This window comes from Piliocolobus tephrosceles, chromosome 13 (genome assembly GCF_002776525.5).
Source record: "Piliocolobus tephrosceles isolate RC106 chromosome 13, ASM277652v3, whole genome shotgun sequence".
Lineage (NCBI taxonomy): Eukaryota > Metazoa > Chordata > Mammalia > Primates > Cercopithecidae > Piliocolobus > Piliocolobus tephrosceles.
In genome coordinates, this window is record NC_045446.1 from 4,381,307 (window position 1) to 4,406,379 (window position 25,073).

At 43.6% G+C, this 25,073-nt stretch overlaps 1 protein-coding gene and 1 long non-coding RNA gene across 2 annotated transcripts in view; one reads left to right on the forward strand and one right to left on the reverse strand.

The window, feature by feature from the left end:
• The window catches only part of ANO1 (anoctamin 1), a 200,898-nt gene that overhangs the window by 119,744 nt on the left and 56,081 nt on the right, over window positions 1–25,073 (reverse strand). The window lies entirely within an intron of this gene.
• Window positions 3,097–11,309, forward strand: LOC111522309. The gene is made up of 2 exons (XR_002725224.2): window positions 3,097–4,570; window positions 11,004–11,309. It is a non-coding gene; the product is annotated as an uncharacterized LOC111522309 (long non-coding RNA).

A 25,073-nucleotide genomic window follows, 5' to 3' on the forward strand; every position in this document is an offset into this window, starting at 1 on the left:
CTCCCCCCTCCCCATGATAGGCCCCATTGTGTGATGTTCCCCTTCCCAAGTCCAAGTGAGCTCATTGTTCAGTTCCCACCTATGAGTGAGAACAAAAAAAACGATGAGTTTGCGTCCTTTGTAGGGACATGGATGCAGCTGGAAACCATCATTCTTAGCAAACTATCACAAGAAGAGAAAACCAGACACTTGCTTCTTAAAGAGAGGCTGTGGAATCTTCACAAACAGGTTCTCCCTAGGGGCAAGGATGGCATTGTTGTCTTAACATTTTCCGGCTGGTGGAGCTGCCGGGGAAAGCTGCTGAGGCCACTGCCAGCTGCCACAAAAGCCCCATTGAGAGCCAGGCCTTCCCCAACATGAGGGCTCCTGTCCCGGGAGGAGGCGGGCTGGGTTTTCCTGCAGGAGTGTGCCCCCTCCACAGGGGCAATCAGTGTATTTATGAACGTCCCCCTATGTGTTAAGCTGTGAGCCCTGGGCACAGACCCACCGGTGTGGAGCTGATAGTCGGCCAGGAAGTCAGAAATCTGACAGCCACAGAAAAATGCCGAAGGACCAGGGGGAGGAAAGGTCACGGTCGATTCCGGAAGGCTTTGCACAGGGAGTGGCTTCTCAGCTCAATCCTAAAGGGTCACTGGGAACCAGGAAGATGAAGAGGAGGGGTCAACTGCTCCAAGCCAGAGTCAGGGGTCGGGAGGCCTGGAGGGATAGGAAGGCTGGGAAGGGCCTTGGGGTTGCCTGTGCATCCACCGGGTGTCTGAGAGCATCTTCTCAAGGTTGCGAGGCACTGGGGAAGAAGCAGCCAGCAAAACACGCACAGGCCGGGTTCTGTGGCTCACGCCTGTAATCCCAACACTTTGGGAGGCCGAGGCGGATGGATCACTTGAGGTCAGGAGTTCAAGACCAGCCTGGCCAACATAGTGAAATCCTCTCTCTACTAAAAATACAAAAATTAGCCAGGCATGGTGGCAGGCACCTGTAATCCAAGCTATTCGGGAGACTGAGGCAGGAGACTCGCTTAAACCAGGGGGGCGGAGGTTGCAGTGAGCCGAGATTGCGCCACTGCACTCCAGCCTGGGCAACAGAGGGAGACTCCTTCTCAAAAATAAAATAAAATAAAATAAAATAAAATAAAATAAAATAAAATAAAATAAAATAAAATAAAATAAAAATAAAAAAATAAAAATAAAAACATGCACGATTCCTTGCCCCCTTGGAGCTGCTGTCCAGTGAGGGAGGAGCAGGCAGACCATCGACAAGACAGAAGTGAATGACACGGCACGTGGGATGCTCAGAGGTGGTTCAGCCCCATGGCGTAGAGGAGTTTGGATGTGACTGGAGGGTGGGGACGGCGGTTTCTCATGGTGGCCAGTACAGACCTTGCTCTGTGGGGGGCCCTTCACAGCTGCTTGGTATAAGGAAACTTGGGGAAGACTTAGACAACCAGATTCCATTTTTATGCAAATAAAAGGACTTTTGGTCACGTGAGTCAGGAAAACAGCAGTGCCCATCAAGACCCCCAGACACCCCCGACAAGCTGGCCTCCCCATTGGGGGGCTGCTTTTTCAAGTTTGTTTTGGACCCCTTTGCACGGCCCTGGGAGTGGGGACAGGCACTTCCTCGGCTGGACTTGTGGCATCCATGGGGCCAGCTGGCAGCATCCGGGCCGGGGCAGAGTGTCCCTCCCCGGGCTGACTGGTCTATGACTGCGGTCAGGCTGTGCCGGGACAGCCTCCGGGGTGCCTTACTCCACCGTGGAGTTACAGTGACGGGGCTGGCTGCATCCCCAACGCCGAAGGAGGTCTAATCCTCACTGGAGACCAGATGTCTCTGTTGTGCCGTCGTTCAGGGAAGCCAAAGTCAGGGCTGCCACCTCCCTACCCGCCGCCACCAAATCACCAAGGAGAGGAGGACTCCACGTGCCCTCAACACACAGCAGGTGCTCGGCAAAAGTTTGTGTGGGAGATTGTCCCAGGAGACTGTTGGGCATGGCTGACTCATGTTTCAGAATGGAACTTTCTAGAGACTGATGATGGGTGCCAGGCACAGGCCTCTTCCCCCTCTGTCCCTGCAACCCTGCAAGGTGTCCTTGGACAAGTCATGTGGGCTCTGGGACCCCCCCCCTTCCCGTTTCCACCTCAGTCCCATTTAGAAGACAGGCTGTCGGGATGTCGAGAGTGGGCCCAAAACACCAAGCAAGGGGTCCCTTGGGAGTGCAAGCTCAGGGCCTGGGACCATTAGTGTCCACGAGGGCAGCTCAGCATCTGGCCCTGTGCTTGTAATCGCTGTTTATTATCACAGCTGTCACAGATTTGGCCATCTGCTCCAGTGACCTCCAAACCTGTCCCTCATTCATTCACACAATGGATATCCATTCATTCATTCATTCATTCATTCAGCAACACTTCTATGTGCCAGACACAGAGCCGGGGCTGGGTCACGGAATAAACAGTGCAAACAAGTCCCTGCTCTACTCCCACAGAGCTTACCTTCCAGAGGGGAGGCAGCCTGCTCTACTCCCACAGAGCTACCTTCCGGGGGGAGGCAGACCAAAACCAGAGGCCAGAAAGGCAAACAGATGCATGCACAGGAATATTAGATGGTGATGACCGCTGTGGAGGATAGAAGAAGGAAGAGGGGACGGTGGACTAGCGAGTGTGGGGGCAGGCATGGGGGGACACGACGTGGCTGGCTGTGGAAGGCCCCTCTGGGGAGGTGACGTCTGAGCAGATATCTTATCCCCAGGAGCCAGCCCTGACAAGACTGGGAGGAACATCGCAGGCAGCGGCACAGCCAGGTGAAGGCCTTGAGGCTGGGAAGAGTGAGGGAGGAGCAGGCAGGGGACAAGAACGGACGTCAGCCAGGCTGGGGCACCCTCCAACTGGGGGAATGACGGGGGACAAGGGCAGAGAGGAAGTTGGGAGGGCCAGGCCTGCAGGGTCGTCAGGCCAGGAAGGCACTGGGATCCTCTGCTGGGAAGAGGGGCTGGAAAGGCGGCCCCCATGGGGGACTGATGCTGTCTGAGCTGTGAGGTCACAATGATCCCAGGGCCGCTCCTGGGTTCAGTGAGCTGGGGGCAGGGCCCAAGAAACACATTTTAGTCCAGGCCCCCGTGTATCCGGCCTGGCACAACCCCAGCAATATGCAAAGCCTCCTCTAATGATGGCTGAATCCAGGAGACCTCGACCCCTGTGATGGAAACCTCACCCCTCTGGAGGCAGCCAACGACTCCTGGAGCAGGCCCACCTGGCTCAAATGCAACCTGCTCCACAGAGCCAGCCCCATCCCCAGGCTTGGAGCCAAACAGGATTGCTCCTTCACAAGAAAAAAAAAAAATCAGAGCTACAGAGTCAGCCGTCTTAAAAACTCCCTGCATTCTCACCTTGCCCAGTCAAGCAGCCTCAGTTCCCCCTGCTCCCGGTACCTGACTGGGCTCCAAGCCACTCTCAACCACGTACTTTTAAACTCCTTTGTCTCAGACTATGAACGGTGTGGAAACCGATCGAGGACTGGGGGTGGCAGCTTGTGTGTGTGTGACTGCTTGGGCTCTGGAGGGTCTACGGACAGCGCCCTGCCCCCTGCCCATCCCTCACCTGCATTCTCCTGTAATGGCCCCAAATGTCTGTAATGCAGTGAGACATTTTCAGAGTGAGACTTATCTGCCAGTGAGACTCAGAGAGCAAATAGACCAAGGAAAAACAAACTGTGGATCAAACTCATACTAAAGTATAAATGACTTTCTTCTCCCAAATAATTTTGATAGTGAACAGGATAACGAGCATCAGCCCACAGACGGCGAGGGATGGAAGGAGTGGAGGAAAAGAAGAACTTCCCATGGCAAGGGGAAAGGGAAGGAGGAGGAGGCTTGGAGGAAGGGGGACAAGGAAAACCTTTATTTCCTGCTCATCTGGCCTGGACTGAGCCAGCTGTTCACTACTTGCTGCCCTAAACAGGGAGGCCAGCATAGCCAGAGAGGGGGCCAGCGTGTGTCTGACCCCAGGGGCAATTTTAAAGTTTGCCTCAGTCCAGGGTGCCCAGCTGAAAAATCAGGGCAAAAACAGGACTAAGAACAAAGGAGAAAAAGGTTAAGAGCAAGGGGCCACACAGGGACTGAGAAATGATTTCTCAGCTAAGCATCTGGCCTTTGGAGATGCCTCCCTGCCCATCCGTGTTGCTGGGGTCAGAGAACCCCCACTGGGAGGGTGAGGGGGAGTGAAGAAGAGACCTGGGATTCTTCCCGGAGAATGTGTGCAGGAGCCAGGGGCTGGTTGAGAGGCCACTGGCTTCCAGATGTCCCAGCCTCCATCAGGCTGGACCTACCCCTGCAGGCCAGGGCTGCAACCCCATCAGTGTGATACAGGGAGTCTGAGGGGAGCAGGACGAACTCTGCCTGATGTTCTATGAGCTTCCTTCCCTCCATCAGCCATCAATCCCCCAGCGCAGCGAGAGGGTCCTCTCAGCTGTGCCCAGCCACAGAAACAGCCTCTGTGCCTTGAGAAAAAATGATGTTGGCAGGCTGTGCCCCCTTCACACTCATGAATCCACTCCAGAAGTCTGAAGACTTTTTCCCCAGGTAAAAAAGAAAGAGGAATTAAAGAAAAGAAGGGAAGGGCAGAAAAAAAAAAAGAAAGAAAAGTGAGAACAAGGGAAAGAGAGAGCAAGATTCAGAGGCAGGGAAGACCTGAGTCTGGGAGGAGGGCAGGAATGTGCCCTGTGGGGCTGAGGCACGTCCCTTCATGTCACATCCTGGTGCTGGTGGTGACCTGATTTTGACTCATCCAAAAAATGATCGAAAGAGAGGGAAACAAAGACTAGATATGACCAGTTCTTATTTCTCCAGAACAAATAGCGTTCTGAAGAACTGGGTTCACGGGATTGGGAACCCCCATCTTCAGAAGATCACGGTGGTCCTCTTAGGGGCTTGCCATTTTTGCTACCATGTGTAATGAGGCACCAAGAAAATCACGGGTGAGGTATTTCGGGACTGCTCAGCTTCCCAGCAAAGGGCAACGTCCTCGTGGTAAGACTTGGATTCACGTTAATTTAATCTTATCTTTAAGAAAGGCAAAAATTGCTCAGCTCAAATGCTCTTGTCGAAGGGCCACTGGTCTCCAGACCACTGTCAGGTGACTGGGATTGTTCTGATAAGATGACAGGTCTAGGCCTGAGGAGCTGGAATTCTCCCTGATCTTGCCCTTCTCTACCTCATCCCATTCTTTCCTCCCCTCCCTGCCTTTATTCAACAAACACCCATTGATGCAGTAAAAATCATTGTTGGCCGGGTGCGATGGCTCACGCCTGTAATCCCAGCCCTTTGGGAGGCCGAGGCAGACGGATCACGAGGTCAGGAGTTTGAGACCAGCCTAGCCAATATGGTGAAACCCCATCTCTAGTAAAAAATACAAAAATTAGCCAGGCGTGCTGGCATGTGCCTGTAGTCCCAGCTACTCAGGAGGCTGAGGGAAGAGAATCACTCAAACCTGGGAGGCGGAGGTTGCAGCGAGCCGAGATTGCGCCACTATACTCCAGCCCGGGTGACAGAGTGAGCCTCTGTCTCAAGCAACAACAACAACAAACAACATAATAGACACATTCTGGTCTATGGCAGTTTCCTGTCCCAGGGAAGTCCAATGTCTTGCCCAATATTTACAGAGTGCTCATCTGAATAGTCACTGCTTTACCCAAGGAGCTTTCAAATATCCACATTCTAGGACTTCCCACTCAGGGATTTTCAACAGTCCCTCGTGGGCCCAGAGGACAGGCAGGTTTGGGAACCTGCCCAGTCTCATGGAGGATAGACATGCACACAGGTGACCGTGATGCCAGAACCCCCTTGCTGTGACAGACATGGAGCCCATGGTAGTCCAGGAGAGGGGACCCTGGGCAAGGCTCCAGAGGAAAAGCAGCTCCTGAACAAGGTGCTCCAGTAGGCAACTGTTAACTTTATAGATGTCAAGAACATCTATAAAGGCCGGATTAAAAAACAGAGAAACTCAGCTGCTATAAGTAGCTGCTAGAAGGAATTGGAAGACAACTAAGGCAGACGGGACTTGAGGGCTAAGAGAAGGGAGCTGCAGAGGAATAAGCTCAACATTCTGGAGGAGGTGGGAGGGGGGAGAAAGAGAGAAAAAGAGAGAGAGAGAGAGAGAGAAAGAGAGAGAGGAGGCAAAAATTGGAGTTCAGGCACTCACCAATCCCAACTGATCTGGACTGTTCTGCCCCAACGTTTCAGGGACAGCTCACACTACTTTGGCCAGGCCCTTTCTCATGATCTGCTTTCTTTTCTCCCATCTGCCTTCCACCTTATTCAATATTTTGATGATCTTCCTCTTTGCAATCCTTCTTATCAATCTTCCCAGCAGGACACTATCCTGCTTCTTCAACATCTCTACTCAAAGGGGTACGGAGTATCCCTCTCTAAGGCACAGACGCCTTCCGCTAGTGTTACCTATCTCGGTATAATCCTCCATCAGCATACACACGCCCTTCTTGCAGACTGTGTTCAGTTAATCTCCCAGACCCCAATCTCTACCACCAGAAAACAACTCCTTTCGTTCTTAAGCGTTGTTGGGTACTTCTCACTCTGGATACCAGGCTTTGCTATCCTAACCAAACCACTTTCCAAGCTCACAAAGGGTAACTTAACTGATCCCATAGATCCTAAGTCTTTTCCCCATTCCTCCTTTTGCTCTCTCACAAAGGCCCTGGAGACAGCTCCCACACTAGCACTCCCTGACTCGTCCCATCCCTTTCCTTACACACAGCTGAAATCCAAGGCTGTGCTGCTGGAGTCCTCACACAGGAGCCAGGCCCACAACCTGTTGCCTTTCTATCAGAACAACTTGACCTCACAGTTCTAGGCTGGCCCTCATGTCTGCATGCGGTGGCAGCCGCCGCTTTAATACTTCTAGAGGCCTTCAAAATCACGGGCTGTGAGAGCTCCACTTACCCTTTACAGTTCTCACAACCTTCAAACATTAATATCCTACTCACACCTTTCACATGTATCGTCTGCCCCTCGACTCCTCCAGCTCTATTTGCTCTTTGTTGAAACTCCAACAGTAACTATTACCCATGGGCCCGATTTCAGCCCAGTGTCTCACTTAGCACCCAACACAAGTCCTGAACCACATGCTTGTGTTTCCCTAATACACATAGCATCTTCCCCCTTTCCTCAGAGTTCTACTCTTCCAATTCCAAACCGAGACCACACTTGGTTTATCGATGGCAGTTCTAAACCCAATCAATTTTCACCAGCTAAAGCTGGATGTGCTGTCGTGTGCCACACCACTATTATCAAAGCTGCTGCACGTTCCCCCTCCACCACTTCCCAACAAGCCAAACTGATTGCTTTAATGCGTGCGCTCTCTTTCGCTGAAGGAATGCACATTAACATTTATACTGACCTCAAATATGCTTTCCTCATCCTCCATAACCATGCGGTCATCTGGGCCTAAAGAGGCTTCCTTACCACACAAGGCTCTTCCATGATCAACGCCGCCCTAATAAAGGCCCTCGTTAAGGCTGCTCTCCTGCCGGCCAAGGCTGGAGTCATTCATTATAAAGGACACCAGAAACCTACTGCTCTTATTGCAAAGGAAAATGCCTATGCTGACAGGACAGCCAAAAATAGAATAGACTAGACTAGACTAGACTAGAATAGAATAGAATAGAATAGAATAGAATAGAATAGAATAGAATAAAATAAAATAAAAAATAAATAACATAAAAATAAGAAAAAAAAATAGCCAATGCCTCCACACCCGGTAATATCTCAGCCCCCACTCCAGAAGGCCAGTAGTTTTCTTTCTCCTTTATCACTCCTACCTACTCTTCTTCTGAAAACCTGCTCTACCAGGCTTTTCCAATTCAGGGCAAGTGGTTCTTTGATCCTGGAAAATTCATTCTTCCTGCCTCACAAGCTCAATCCATTCTTTCTTCCCTTCATGATCACCTCCACATGGGATACAAGCCTCTGGCTTGCCTCCTGCAGCCCCTCATCTCCTTCCCTTCATGGAAATCCATCCTTAAGACCATCACCTCTCAATGCTCTGTCTGCCATGCCACCAGCCCCCAAGGCTTTCTCAGGTCTCCTCCTTTTCCTGCGCATCAGGCTCATGGATTGACTCCAACACAAGATTGGCAGATTGACTTCACTCATGCTCCGTGTCCGTAAATTTGAGTATCTGCTAGTTTGGATTGACACCTTCACCAGATGGGTTGAGGCCTTTCCCACTAGCTGGAAAAGGCTACTGCAGTCATCCCCTCCCTTCTAACAGATATAATTCCCCTATTTGGCCTTCCTACTTCTGTTCAATCTGACAATGGTTGGCTTTTTTTTTTTTTTTTTTGAGATGGAGTCTCACTCTGTCGCCCAGGATGGAGTGCAGTGGCGCGATCTTGGCTCACTGCAAGCTCCGCCTCCTGGGTTCACGCTGTTCTCCTGCCTCTGCCTCCTGAAAGAGCTGGGACTACAGGCACCTGCCACCACCCCTGGCTAGTTTTTTGTATTTTTGGTAGAGATGGGGTTTCACCATGTTAGCCAGGATGGTCTCGATCTCCTGACCTCGTGATCTGCCTGCCTCGGCCTCCTGAAGTGCTGAGATTACAGGCGTCAGCCACCATGCCTGGCCGACAACGATCCAGCTTTTATCGGTCAAATCACCCAAGCCATCTCTCAGGCTCTTAGTATTCAGTGGAACCTTCATACCCTTTTCCGTCCTCAATCTTCAGGAAAGGTAGAATGGACTAATGGTCTTTTAAAAATACACCTCACCAAGCTCAGCCTCCAACTTAAAAAGGACTGGACAGTACTCCTACCTCTTGCCCTTCCCAGAATTAGAGTTTGCCCTTGAAATGCTACAGGGTACAGTCCATTTGAACTTTTATATGGACGCACTTTCTTGCTCAGCCCCAACCTTGTTCCAGACACCAGCCCTCCGGGCAACTATCTTCCAGTCCTCCAGCAAGCTAGACAGGAAATTCGCCAGGCTGCTAATCTCCTCACAACCTTCCGTAGCCTCTCTAATAACTTCTCCGCTAGCATCACAGACATATCACAAACTTTATCAATCCTTCAGGCCCCGGTTGACTCTTTAGCTGTGGTTGTCCTCCAAGACCACCGAGGCCTTGACTTGCTGCTGAAAAAGGAGGACTTTGTATATGTTTAAATGAAGAGTGTTGTTTTTACCTAAATCAATCTGGCCTAGTGTATGACAACATAAAAAAATCAAGGATAGAGCCCAAAAATTCACCAACCAAGTAAATAATTATGCTGAACCCCCTCGGGCACTCTCTAACTGGATGTCCTGGGTCCTCCCAATTCTCAGTCTTTTAATATCTGTTTTTCTGCTTCTCTTATTTGTACCTTGTGTCTTCCGTTTAGTTTCTCAATTCATACCAAACCACATCCAAGCCATCACCAATCATTCTATACAACAAATGCTCCTTCTAACAACCCCACAGTATCACCCCTTACCCCAAAATCTTTCTTCAGTTTAATCTTTCCCACTCTAGGTTCCCATGCCACCCCTAATCCCACTCGAAGCAGCCCTGAGAAATACTGCCCATTCTGTCTCCATACCACCCCCAAAACTTTTTGCTCGCCCCAACACTTCACCACTATTTTGTTTTTTTATTAATATAAGAAGACAGGAATGTCAGACCTCTGAGCCCAACCTAAGCCATCACATCCCCTGTGACCTGCATATATACATCCAGATGGCCTGAAGCAACTGAAGATCCACAAAAGAAGTGAGAATAGACAGTTCCTGCCTTAACTGATGACATTCCACCATGGTGATTTGTTCCTGCCCCGCCCTAACTGATGAATTGAACTTGTGACATTCCTTCTCCTGGACAATGAGTATCAGAAGCTCCCCACCGAGCACCTTGTAACCCCTGCCCCTGCCCGCCAGAGAAAACCCCCTTTAATTGTAAGTTTCCACTACACTACCCAATCCTATAAAACTGCCGCACCCCATCTCCCTTTGCTGACTCCTTTTTCGGACTCAGTCTGCCTCGCCTGCACCCAGGTGATTAAAAAGCTTTAATTGCTCACACATCACACACACACACACACACACACACACACACACACACACACACACACACACATAATTGGAGTTCAGGGTACTCTAAGGAGGTAGAGTCCTAGTAAACTCTCCAGGCTTTCTATCAAGAACCCAGAAAAAGACCTGCCTTCCATAAGTCCTTAAGTCTAATCTCAAATCATCTCCAACCCTGACAGAAACCAGCCGGTCTTTCTGCATTCTGCCTGCCAAAAAGACAAGAATCCTCTTGGAAGAAGAGAACATCGTCTGGAGCCTCTGCACTGTGCACATGTGATATCCAAGATTCAATTAAAAATCACCACACATGCCAGGAAGCAGAGCTAAATAATCAAGAAGCACAGAAACAAAACAAAGTAAAACAAGCAAACACAAACCAAAGGATGATAGAAACAGACCAACAGCAGATCCAGATATTGGGGCAATTAGACACATCTGTTAATATGATGAATACAGTAAATGCAAAGATGGAGAATTTCACTTGAGACTGAGAATGTCCAGATAGAATCCAATGGGAATTCCAAAGCCAAAAATGAGAACTCAAAAGGTAAGTAGAACTGCAGATTAGATAGAATATAAGAGATGAGCTAAACTGAAAGATGGTTAACAGAAAGCATTAAAATTGAAGCATAGGAGAAAAAAAAAGATGTAAAACACAGAAAAGACCATGAGAGGCATCCACGTCTTGTAAACATACCTAACCTATGCGCAGCTGGACTTCTGAAAAAACAGAAGGGAGAAAATGGGGCAGAAGCAATATTTGAGGTGTCTGACCAAGAATTTTCCAAAACTGATGAAAGACATCAGGCCATGTTTAGTTAAGAATATGATGTGCTCTATGAACCCCAAACAGGTTATATTTGCATAATGTCAGTATTATTTTTTCCTTTTCTATCCATAGTTTTATTTATTTTTCTTGCTTTATTTTTTTCCTAGGATATCTAGCACAATGTTGAAAAGTATGGCCCAGACCCTATCAGAATAATCCCAGCCCATCATAGCAAAATTGGTGAAAACAAAAAAAAGGGAAAAATGACAAAACAGCTAGAGAATAAAGACATCTACTTTCAAAAGACTAATAATAAGGTAAATGGCTGACTTTTCAACAGAAGCAATAGAAACCAAAGACAATAGAGTGACATATTGAAATTGCTGAAAGAAAATTACTGCCACTCTAGGGTTCTATATCTAGAGAAAATATCTTTCAAAAATGAAAATGAAATAAATATGGTTTTGGATGAACAAAAACTAAGAGAATTCATTGACAGCAGACCAGCACTAAAAGAAATACTGAAAGGAATTTTTAGACAGAGGGAAAATAATCCTATATGAAAGTCTGATAAGGTAGAAAAGAATAAAGAACATTGGAAAGGAAAATATATATGTGAGTAAAGCTAAATGAATATTGATTGTTTAAAATAGCAATAACAATGTCTTGTGGAGATTAAATATAAGTAACATTAATACATGACAAAAATAAACAAAAGGTGGGGTGGGGGGGAAGGTAAATGAAGTTAAAAGCATTTTTAAAACCTTAAGTTAAGGTTTTCACATTGTCCAAAGGTGGTGTAAATATTGTTTTAAGAAAGACTCTAAAAAGCCAGGAATGTATGTGGCAATTTCTAGTGCAAACACTTGAAGAATAATAAAGACACACATAACTAACCAAATAATAGAGAGAAATGGCAATTTAAAAAAGAATTGATTAACCAAAAAGTAGGAGGTAAAAATGTCCAAAGAACAGGCTGGGCGCGGTGGCTCAAGCCTGTAATCCCAGCACTTTGGGAGGCCGAGACGGGCGGATCACGAGGTCAGGAGATCGAGACCATCCTGGCTAACCCGGTGAAACCCCGTCTCTACTAAAAAAATACAAAAAACTAGCCGGGCGAGGTGGCGGGCGCCTGTAGTCCCAGCTACTCGGGAGGCTGAGGCAGGAGAATGGCGTAAACCCGTGGGGCGGAGCTTGCAGTGAGCTGAGATCCGGCCACTGCACTCCAGCCTGGGCGACAGCGAGACTCCGTCTCAAAAATAAATAAATAAATAAAATAAATAAATAAATAAAAAAAGTCCAAAAAACAAATGGTATAGCAATAAAACTTATAGTAATATAGTGGATGTAAACCCAGACATACATCTGTACTTATAGTAAACAGAAATGGCCTAAATATTCCAATTAAATGACAAAGTTATCAGACTGATTTTTTTTAAAACTTCAACTATATATTATATACAGAAGACACACTTTAATATAAAGAACCAGAATGATTAAAAGTCAAAGGACGGAAAAAATATCAATATACCATGCAAACACTTGAAAGAAACTTGCTGCAGCTATAGAAATATCAAATAAATATATTTCAAAATAAGAAATTTTACTAGAGATAAAAAGGGATGCTTTATAGTCAACAGAAAGATATAACAATTTTAAATTATGTACATATCAAAATACATAAACCCAAAACTGACAGAACTAAAATAAGGAATAAACCATTAATTGTGATTACATATTTTAACTTAAACTTTAGTACAACTCTTTCAGGAAATCATAGAATTTCATACACACACACACAAAATTGACAAAAATTACCAAATATGTGTATATTTTTAAGTGCACAAAAAATCATTTACCACAATAGCCCATGGTGAGCCATAAAGCCAGCCTCAACACAGTTCAAAGGACTGAAATCTTGTCCTCTGATAACAATAGAAACAAGTAAAGACCAATAACAAAAGGACAACTATAAAAAAACTCAGTGTTTGGAAATTAAGTGATACCCTTCTAACTTACCTATAGAACAAGATTAAATCACAGTGAAAATTTAGAAACAGTTTGAACTGGATATCATGAAAATATGATATCCCATATCATATTACGGTATCATCATATGTAGCTAAATCTGTGTTTGAAAATACTTGTACAGCCCTAAATGCATTTGAGCTCAAAAAGAAGGCTGAAAATTAATGATCTAAATTTATGACTCAGAAAGCTAATAAGGACTGTATATTAAACCCAAAGTAGAAGGACACAAATAATAAAGAACAGAAACCAACCATTTAGAAATCAAATTTATAATGGAGAAATCAACAAAACTAAAATTGCTTATTTAAAAGACTAATAAAATTTATAAAACTCAATCAAGACTCAGGCCTGCCTCTCACAAGAATGGAGACCACATGCCACATGTCTAAATAGTTAAGTTATAAATCAAACTAGCAAACAATGGAATGAAATATTTTCTGTTTCTGCTTTGACAAATATACTTTCCTACAACAGAGAAGGCTAGGTTCAAATTTAGGAGTCTCAGACTCCTTGGAGATGTGTGCCAGCAGCTGAGGTGGTGGGGAGCTGGTACCTGCCACACACTTTCACTACCCTGGCACCATCCTGTGCTGTGAGGAGCCTGTACTTCCAAAGTCTGACCACAGCCCCACAACATCTGCCCCTTAGCTACCTGCTTGGCCTACACCATGTTCCCATGGCTTGTCTTTGAAAAGACAAAGCCAGTGGGGAGGACTTGCAGGCTCTGGGAGCAGGCCGGGGGCCGTTAGTTAGGGACATTTGGGGCCTGAATATCTAGGCATGGTCTCGGAAGGGGTGTGTGGGCCCTGGGTGTGCAGTTTCCATGAACTTTATACCTGCGGCGAGGGGTGCGGACCAGAGGACGGCTGTGGTAGCTCAGGGTCCTGAGCAGGGGCCCCTCTTTCCTGGGCCCGAGGGCCATGTTGGAGACAAAGTACAAAATAGAGAAGACAGACACAAATGATGGATAACAAGAACGAGAAAGCAGACATTACAACAGTTTCTACAGACAGGAAAAAGATAATGTGAGTACATTATTAATAATTATTCAAATACATTGGAAAATCTGGATGAAATGGACCATTTTCCAGAAAAGCACCACTTCCCAACACTTGCATTAGAAGAGGTAAACAATCACAATGTCCTATATCTAGAAATCAATTTGATTTCTAATTAAAATTCTTTTTGTAAAGAGAACTCTAGGTACATAGAGCTCCATTGGTAAAAATTTTCTAGACATTTCTGGAAGAAATAACACTAGTCTTCCACAAACTTCCAGGAATAGGTAGGGAGACCATTTCCCAGTGAATTTGAACCTGAAAAATATCTTACAATATGAGACAATATATCTTATAAATATACATATCTCTTATAAATCCTAAACAAAAATACCAGTAAACCAATTCCATTAACAAGGTTAAAATATTATGACCAAATTGAACTTATTTCAGGGACGTAAAGTTGGTTTAATACTCAAAAATTAACAAAATAAAGGAGAAAAAAACCCCAAATGATCATCTTGGTAGGTGCTCAAAAAGCATTTGGTAAAATTTAACATCTGTTTGTAAGAACTCTTAGCAAATTAAAGAGAAATGACCGAACCTACAACAAATAGCATGTTAAATAGTAAGCTATTGAAAGCTATACCCTGATGTTGGAATTGAAACACAGATGTCTGCCACCTCCACTCCTATTCAACATTGCACTGGATGTTCTAGGGATGTAATAAGGCAAGAAAAAGAAATAAAAAGTTATGGATTGGAAAGGAAAAAATGAAACTGACATTATCCCCAAAAGCATGATTTTGAAAGGAGAAAATTCAGATGAACTATTGGAATTAAAAAGTAAATTTGGCAAAGTCACTGAACACAAGATTAACACTCAAAAGTCAATTGTTCTTCTATTAGGAACTAGGAACAAACAAAATCCTAAAAACTCATGCCTTTTTAAACAACATTAAAAAAAATTAAATGCGTAAGAACAAACAAAAAAGATGCATGCCCTCAACAAAGAAAAATCACCAAACATTACTAAGAGACATGAAAGAAAACCAGAATGAATGGCAGGATGGTCTATGTTCATGGATTGGAAGTCTCAATAAGTATAACCATCAATTCTCCCCAAACTGGGGCCAGGCACGGTGGCTCACATCTGTAATCCCAGGACTTTGGGAGGCTGAGATGGGCAGATAATCTGAGGTCAGAAGTTCAAGACCAGCCTAGCCAACATGGTGAAACCCTGTCTCTACTAAAAATACAAAGAAATTGGCTGGGTGTGGTGGTGGGCATCTATAATCCCAGCTGCTTGGGAGGCTGAGGTAGGAGAGTCGCTAGAACCTGAGAGGCGGAGGTTGCAGTGAGCCAAGATCGTGCCATTGCACTCCAGCCTGGGTGATAAAAACAAAACCGAGTCTCAAAAAAAAAAAAAAAAAAAAATTCTCGCCAAATTGGTCTTGACCTATAGATTCAATGTGATCCCAATCAAAATGTCAGAAGGCATGTGTGTATGTGCATGTGTGTGTGTAAGAGAGGTTGACAAGCTGATACTGAAATTTATATGGAAATGCCAAAGGCCAACAAGAGTGAAGACTCCCTCAAGGGAAAAGTGAGAGGACGTATACTACCTGATATATTGACCAACCATAGTTATAACAGTGTAATATTCAAGAATACATGGATCAAAGTAGAGATTCTGGAAACTGACCTGCATATATTCCACAATTTGATTTACTACAAAGGTGCTGCTGTAGTGCAGTGTGGGAAAGGACTGTGTTTTCAATGAGTAGTGTGTAATCAATAAGTGGCGTGGAATCAGTAAGTGGTGTGGAATCAGTAAGTGGTCTGGAATCAATAAATGGTGTGGAGGGTCACAGGGAGAAAGCTGGACCTTGACCACCTACCTTACGTCATACACAAAGCCAATTCCAGATGCAAAAAAGCCAACCATAAAGCTTCTAGAATATACCACAGAAGGCTCTCTTCATGACCTTATGATGCACAAATATCTCTTAAACAGAACACAGAAATCAGTAACCACAAAGGAAAAGATTGATAAATCTTCAATAAAATTAGAAACCTGTGTTGATCAAAAGACAACATTAAGTAAGTGAAAAGGTAAGACATAGAGCGGGAGAAGATATTTGAAATACATATAAATCTCAAAGGACTTGTCTCCAAAATATGTAAGCCACTCTTACAAAGGAATAGAAAAAGACAAATAACCCAATTTTAAAAAATTCTCGTATGAGCACTTCCTCAAAAGAGGCTCTTCAAATGATCCATATGCCTATGATACGGTGACCACCAGCATTAGTCCTCAAAAAGACACAACGTAAAACCACAATGACATACCACAACACACACACCAGAATGGCTCAAAGCAAACCAAGACCAGACCCCAAGCCAAAACCTGACAATGTCAACAGGAAATCTGTGGTGTGTTTATACAACAGAATACTCTAGAGCGACGAGAATGAAGGACTTCTACATGTAACCACGTTGAAGAATCTAACATACGAGGTTAGAGCAAAAGCTCGATTCCACTGAATTCAACAACAGGCAAGTTGAATCCACAGTGATGGGTGGAGGGTAATGACTGGGGGTGGGTGGGCATCATGAAGGGGGCTTCAGGGGAGCTAGTAATGTTCTTTAGCTTGATCTGGGTGGTAATCATCGGATACATTCATGTTGTAAAAATTCTTCAAACTGTAAAATTATGATGTGTACACTTTTATGAACGTCTGCTCCAATAAAAACTGTTTGCTTTCCAATAAAAAAAAGTGTATATGGCAATGGACGGTTCTTGAAGCACAAATAAGCCTGGGTAAATGCTGACACTGGTGGTCAACCATGCATCACGTTGCTTTCCGTCCTCATGAGAATTTCCAAGCATGTCCTCTCCCTTAGTTTTCCTATAACCCTCTTAATATCTCCATTTGGCAGGTAAGGAAATTGAGGTCAGAGATGTGAGTGAACTTGTCCTAGGTCACACAGCTAGAGAATAGCAGAGTAGCGTTTAAATCCAGGTCCTATCTTCAAATATCACGTCTTCTGCCTTTTAATTTAACTACTCCTGAGGGGAACTAGAACCACAAGCACTAAACATTTGTGAGGTGCCTACGGGGAGCACAGTTCTTGATGTTATAGAAGTTAGGAGGAAAAGCTTGAGGACAGCACAGGGGAGAGAGTTGGGGCCCCCAACAGTGGTGCAGCAGTTACCTTGGGGGTGGTGGAGGTGGGACCAAGGTCAACAGAGAAAGGAAAAGCACAGGGAGCGGGGAGTCAGAGAAGCCTCCAGGGCGGAGGAGCCATAGGGCTGGGCTTAGGAGCTGCCTGGGGAACCAGGAAGGGGGCTTCGAGTGAGAAGCAGCAGGAGCAATGGTGTGATGTGGTGCTAAGTAAGTGGGTCGTGACCTGCACCTGCACTGTGGGGCGGAGGACCTGGCCCTCCGATCCTGCAGCCTGTTCCCAGCACTTCTGTGTCAATAGTCAACGAAATGCAAACCTCACCTGTAACAGGTACTAAACAGCTGTGTTATCACAGCTGCCATGGATTTCAGGGTTTGGCTAGTTTTGTCATTATGTATCTTGCACCCCGAATAGGATGCAGAGGTTTCCAGGTGAAGGGACCATGCCAGGAGGAAAAGCTCCAGGCAACATTCAGGTGATTTTCCCAGAATGCAGTCTGTCATCTCCAGAGATGGAAGAATCATTCCTAAAACAGCCCAGGGAGCCGTCTCTATTGCTTAAAACGCAGACAGTGGTTGGGCGTGATGGTTCACGCCTGTAATCCCAGCACGTCGGGAGGCTGAGCAGGTGGATCACTAGAGGTCAGGAGTTCGAGAAAGCCTAACCAACATGGTGAAACCCTGTCTCTACTACAAATACAAAAATTAGCTGGGCGTAGTGGCAGGCACCTGAAATCCCAGCTACTCAGGAGACTGAGGCAGGAGAATCGCTTGAACCCGGTAGGCAGAGATTGCACTGAGCTGAGATTGCGCCACTGTACTCCAGCTTGGGCGACAGAGTGAGACTCCATCTCAAAAAAACAAAAACAAAACAAAACAAACAAATAAACAAACAAAAAAGCACAGCATGCAGATTCATAGAAGATTAGGTAGCCATATTGCTTGCTCATTCATTCGAATATTCACTCACTTCCTGGAATAGTTATCCCCACCATTACCTTTTAGCATTTATCCTCCATCCCCAGTGCCTATAACAGCTCCCGGAACACAGGAGGTGCTCAGAGCATGACCCGCTGAATAAATGAACCAACTGCCACTTATTCCATGCCAGCTATGTGGCAGGCATTGCACTTCAGGCTGGTTGTTCGGGTCATCTTCAAGACAACCTTTGAGTCAGGGACTATCATATCCCCATTTGACGGATGAGGAAACCAAGGCATAGAGAGGCGAAGTCACTTGTCCAAGATCACCTGACTGTGAACAGTCAGGCTTTGAAACCTGATCTGTCAACTGCAAAGCCAGAGCGGTTGGCCATACCACCACGGGGGCTTCTGTTGTTTCCGGTGGGTGACTTGGGAGCATTGAGAAGCACTGGTGGTAGGAGCTGAGCTTCCTGCTCCCACTTCATGTCGGGTCATGGTTTATCCTGCTGAGGTGGGCTTTTGGCATCTTTATGCGTCTTAGATTTCCACCTCTGAGATGTCACAGCCAGCTCCTCCCATAAGCCACCAGAAAGCAATCAGGGGCCAGTATCAGTGGCAATTACTGTGAAAAAACAGTTGTGGTTCAGGAAGAAAACACATCCTGCTTGTCCGGGAAGCATATGCCCAGTTGTTCACGGGACACACACACAGACCCAAAGAAACCAGGTGTGGCCCTCGGCATTCAAGAAGAACCTGTTTCCTCTGGTAAACACACTGCCCAGGATCCTGTCTGTCCACTTTCTGCTGAGGCAGTGAGGCCCCCCAAGGGATATAATTTCCTGAGGAGCAGAAACCACTCACCCATGTGGAGAGGTCTCCAGCATGCACAAAACAGCACCTAGTGGCCAGAAAAGGTAACTGTGCATCAGTAACTACGGTTGGCGGGTGGTCAGGGGTGGGGGGTGGGGGGTGGAAAACAGTGGGTAGAGGGGGAGAAGGGGAGGAGGGAGGGAAGTGGGGGGAGACACAGAGAGAGAAACAGAGACAGAGAGAGTGGAAAAGAGAGAGGGAGGTGGGGGAGAGAGAGGAAGAGAGAGAGACAGACACAGAGACATCCCAGGACAAAGTTTATTTCAAGGTTTGGATTTTCTGAACTTTGATCTTACGTCTAATCGATAAACCACACCCCACTCATTGCCTAATCTCAAAAACTTGATTCAGCACAAGCAGAGATGACTTCCATAACCATTATGGAAACAAGATGGGGGGAAAGAAAGAATAGAAACTGATCTGTTAAAAAAAAAATCTATGTGAACCTTAAACTTTATTCAACCTTAAAAGAAGCTAAAACATCTGATAAATATCCGATAGAGTTTATAGAAACTAGATAGATTATTAAATAGGAAAATGTTTACTATGTTTCAAAAATTCAAATCCACCAGTTCAACTATTGGGTAAATGTTTATCTAAAAGTTCAGGGGCAAAGTTAAACAGTTGAAATAAAATGGAATTAAGCCTTAATATTTTGTTTTACTTTGAGTGCAGATGGAAGACAAAAATAATATCTCATAAAACGGAAAGTTTCTATTTTCACCAAAATATTTGGAAAAGCCATTTTATTTTAAATTTGGACACCTAGATTCAACATAACTTTTGCAAGGGAGGTTTCAGCAGAATCCAGGAAGCTGGAGCATTTGGAAGTGGGCTTTGATTATGATTTAAAACATTCTCATTCCACAACGATACCATTTATTTCAAAAAGTGTCCTACCAGCCAGAAACTGCCTGTAACTGCAGTACTTGTAAAACCCTAATGTCTCCAAAGAAAATACCATTCTTCCTTTCTGTCATTTGCCCCTGTCTCAGGTAAAAAAGGCAGAACCTATGGGGACTGTTCTAATCGATGCTGATGCCTCCATTTTTGAGATATTTCTGGGTCTTTTAAAAATGATTTTATTATGCAATCATCAAAATTATTTTAGGGTGTCATGAGAAGTCTGAATGGCAAAAAGAAGTCATTATGATTCAAACCATTGTACAGAAAATATTGTCTCTGTTTTCAGTTAAGAAGAAAATCTTTAGAGATCCAAAATATAAGCAGAAGTTATTCTTGATCAAGAGTCTTTCTTTGGTCTTTTGTTCTCCACCCCCACTGAAGAGAAAGAGTTCTTTAGCCAATTTTTCTGACTTTTTCACAGTTTATCTATCAAGCTTTGGCTTCTCTTGTTAGCCCTCTCTCTCATCATTCAAAGATTTTTATATCTCCAATGTGTTTCAATCTATTGCAGCCATAGTTCTTATTTCTCCGTATAATTAAAATTAATTTTTAGAATACTTTCAGGTTTACAGAAAAATACGACGATAGTAGAGAGCTTCTGCATACCCAGCGCCCAATTTCCTTTATTGCCAACATCTTACAATTAGGATGATACATTTGCTACAATTAATGAACCAATCCCAATGTATTATTATTAAAATCTCATACTCAATCACAATATAGTATTAAAGTTTCATACTTCATTCAGATTTTCTTAGTTTTTACTTAATGTCTTCTTTCTTTCTTTCTTTCTTTCTTTCTTTCTTTCTTTCTTTCTTCTTCTTCTTCTGCTTCTTCTTTCTTTCCTCTTTCTTTCTTTCTCTCTCCTTCCTTCCTTCCTTCCTTCCTTTTTGACAGAGTCTTGCTCTTGTCACCCAGGCTGGAATGCAATGGTGTGATCTCGGCTCACTACAACCTCCATCTTCTGGGCTCAAGTGATTCTCCTACCTCAGCCTCCTGAGTAGCTGGAATTACAGGTGCAGCTAATTTTTTTTTTTTTTTTGTATTTTTAGTAGAGACAGGGTTCACCATGTTGACCAAGCTGGTCTTGAACTCCTGACCTCAGGTGATCCTCCCATCTCAGCCTCCCAAAGTGCTGGGATTACAGGTGTGAGCCACCACACCCAGCTTAATGTCCTTTTTCTTTCCAGGATCCCATCTCACATCATTATTCTTTTTGATACCCAAATTGCATCATTTTTGGCCAACAAGAGCCGCTCCAGGAGCCCCTGTGTCTTTCTGACCTGACTCATTCAGCTTGGAGGAGTTCCTTGCCACCTGGAAGAGTGAGATCCTCCAGGCTCATTAATCCCCTTTTTGCCCTGGGACCTGGAATTGGCCACTTCTCTCAGCGTCCGGGTAGTCTCATGCTTCTGAAATGGCCATATTCTTAGAAAAGCTTGAAATAACAAGCTACGTTTTATTTATTTCTTCCAAACACCTGACCTGCTTTTGAGATATTCTTAGCCTCTTCTTTCACACAGGTAGGTTTTGCTAAGCTGGCTCCCCAGTCCACAGTCCCTGGAATATGGGGGTCTCACAGCTGCACTTACTGTTAACGGCCTCCCACCCCCAGACATGAAGTCTTAGGTTGACAGCAGACGATGACCAGCTATGGTGTGTGCCATCGTGCCCTGGCATGCAAATGTTGAATAAATAAAAAGAGTCCTGGCAAATCATTTTGCAGGGAACCATATATGCTTTTATTAAAAAGATCAGAAAATTGGCACAATGGCATAGACTAACACTGGGCATTTCTGCTGAACCCAGTGAGCTCAACCTTTATTTCATAATTATTCCTGCACCTTTGTCATGTGTCCAGAGTCCTTTTTGCTCATGTCTCTTCAGCCCATGTTAACTTGATCATGGCTAGACTCAAGGACAGAGTCCCAGTGATCTGGGGACTGAACTCCGCCATCCTCTCCCTCACCTGGTTTTTGAACAGTCGTCAAAGTTGACGTGAGTTAGATGTCCAGAGCAAGAAAAGACTGGGTAGAGGGGTGAGGCACATTCCTTGTTCTCTAAAGTCCAGTTCCCAAATGAACAAAACCCTCACCATCTTACATTTGTATCTTTCTCAATTTTTCTAGCATTAGTCCATTCCATCTCACACAACACAGGAGTCCTCCTTTGGGTCTGAAGCCAGTACGGTTCTGGCTCTGCTGAGAAGAGCCCATCTTGAAACATCTTTTCCTGTGGATGTTGTGGGGAGAGAGCCTTGGAAGGCGAAGATCTTCCCTTAAACACCCTTCCCATATGATACAGAAAAAATCAGATGTGTGAGTTGTGTCCAGCCTCACATCCAGACAAGCTAGAAGCTCCATTGATTAATAGATCAAGCATTTGCCCTGGTGGCCTGGCCTGGAATATTTTCTGAGTTTGTTGCTGTTGTTCTTTAATGTCACCAATTATAGAATTTTAGGGCCGAGTGGAAGATTATTGATGATATTTTTTCTTTCAAGAAAACTTATTCTTCGGATTTGTTTTCTTTCTACACAAGCAGAGCTTCTTAGCATCCTGGTAGTTCCAGAGATTTCACTTCCAGGGCATCATGGCAGTTTCAGAAATTTTGCTTCTAGAGTATTTGTGAGTTGGACTTCTACCAATGAAAAAGGAAATATTGGATTTTTAAAAATGTACCTGTCCCATGTTTTTTGGTAACTCTTTATATTGATATAATCCCAAACATATAGAAAAATTGCCAAGATTGCACAAGGAATGCCTATTTAGCCTTCACATGGATTCACTAGTTGTTTATGCTTTGCCACGTTTTCTTTATCATCTTGTTCTACCTTATATTTCTTATTTGCCTTCTATCTTATCTTTCTATCTTCTCATATCCCCATTTCTACTTCTCTCTGTATATTTGTACAGATCTACGCATTTTCCTCTAAACCATGGGAGTGTAATTTAAAGAGTAAGTACTTTACTGAATATTTCTTTATGTTTGAAAACATTGTAATACTATGATCTAATCTATAGTCTTTATTCAAATTTCATGCACTGTTCCAAAAATGTCCTTCAGAGCTTGTTTTTCCAGGTCCAGGATTCAATCTAAGATCAAGTATTACAGGGAGTTGTCATGTCTTCTTAGACTCTGTTAATCTGGAACAGTTTCAGCCTTTGTCATGATAACAGCCTTTGTATCATAACAGTTTCAAAGAATATATGCCAGCCAGTATTTTGACCTTTGTAATTAATGAGACATTGATGGGGAGATACTTCATGACTATGTAAATATCCTGTTCCTCATCAAACATTTACTATCAACACTAGCTTTAGAATCTATTGATGGTTTCCTTCTATATTTATAAGTTGGCATTCTATTGTAAAGAAGGATTTTCCTTCTTCATTGTTTATTATTTATTTATTTCCATTTGGACTAATGGATTCCTATTTTACTCAATTGGTTACAATCAAGTACCATCATTATTTATTTTGATGAATAAGTTGTTCTATACTTGACCCATGGTAGCACCTTCCAGCTGACTTCTCTGTCCCTTTGAGGAAAATAGCATACAATTGGGTTTCGCTCTTTGATTCAAACTATAATTTCTGCCTTTTAATTGGAGTGACCATTTACATTTAACGTATTAATAAATGTGCATATAAATCTACCATCTTGATATATATATATAATATATATACAGCACATGTGTGCTTTTTGTATAAAATGTTTGTTATTCTATTTTATCTTTACTGTTGGATTCTTAGCACTTTTTGTTTTATTTTACTTTTATTTAGTGGTCGCTTTTGAGTTTACAACATAGTTTTAAACTTATGATGGTATATTTTCAAATATTATACCACTTCACATATAGTTTAAAAACCTTTCAACAATATACTTCCATTTCTCTCTTTCCTTTGTGCTACTGTCCTATTATATTTTATTTCTATGTATGTAATAAGCCCTATAATACAGTTATTATTTTTGGTATAAATAGTTAATTATCTTTTAAGGAGATTAAAATTGAGAAAATGTTTTTATATTAACCTACATACTTATTATTATATACTAATTCTGGTGCAATCCATCCTTTTGTGTGTGTCCCAATTTCATCTGTTATAATTTTCCTTTTGCCTGAATAACTTCCTTTATCATTTCTTGTGGTATAGGTCTGCTAGCAACGAATTTTCTCAGCTTTTGTTCTTTTGTGAAAGTCTTTATTTCACCTTTATTTTTGAACTATATTTTTGCTGAGTGTAGAATTCTAGGTTGGCGTTTTGTTTCTTTCATACTTTAGAGATATTGTTCCATTGTCTTCCGACTAGCATATACTTTGATGAGAAGTATGCCAAACTTTTGTTCCTCTACATAATATGTCCTTTTTCTCCAACTGTTTTTAAGATTTTTTTCTCTTTATCACTTGTTTTCAGCAGTTTGATTATGATGTGCCTTGGTGTGTTTTCTTCATGTTTCTTCTGATTGAAATTTATTAAGTTTTTTAGATCTGTGGACTTATACTTCTCATTAACAATGGAAAAATTTTTTATCATTTTTTCTTCAAATACTTTTTCTGCACCCCACTTCCATTTCTTGGACTTTTAGCACATGTGTGTTGGACTACTTGGTATTGTTCCACAAATCTATGATGTTCTATGTATTTTTCCCAGTGCTTTTTCTGTTTTATCCTGAAGAGTTTCTATTGCTATGTCTTCAATTTTGTTGATCCTTTCTTCTGCAGTACCTTATTTGTCGTTAATCCCATTCTGTGTATTTTTCAACTATAGGAGTTCCATTTGGATTGTTTCAAAAATATCTTTCATTCTTTTCCTCATCATTTCATGATACGTTCTTGAATAGATGCAGCACACTTTCAATCATTTTAATATTATTTTCTTCTAATTTTATCATTTATCTCATTTCTGGGTCTGTTTCTATTGATTATTTTCTCTTCTAGTTATGGGTCATATTCTCTCACTTCTTTGCTTGCCTGCTAATTTTTTATTAAATGCCAGACATTAAGATTTTATGTTGTTGAGTACTAGATTTTATTGCTTATTCTTTAATTCGTGTTAGAATCTGTATGAGCACACAGTTAAGTTGCTTAGAATCCATTGACTCTGTTCAGGGTTTGTTCCTACACTTTGATAGGGCAGATCCAGAGAAGCCTTGAATCCTGATGATACTCTTCTGAGAACCCTGCTCAGTGATGCCCTGTGGATCTTTTCACCTCAGTTGGTGAGACCATGAGCTATTCCCAGCCCTCTGTGAGCCCTCAGAAGTGTTGGATCTACTATCTTCTGGTGGTTCTTTCCCCAGCCCTGGGTAGTTTCCTCTC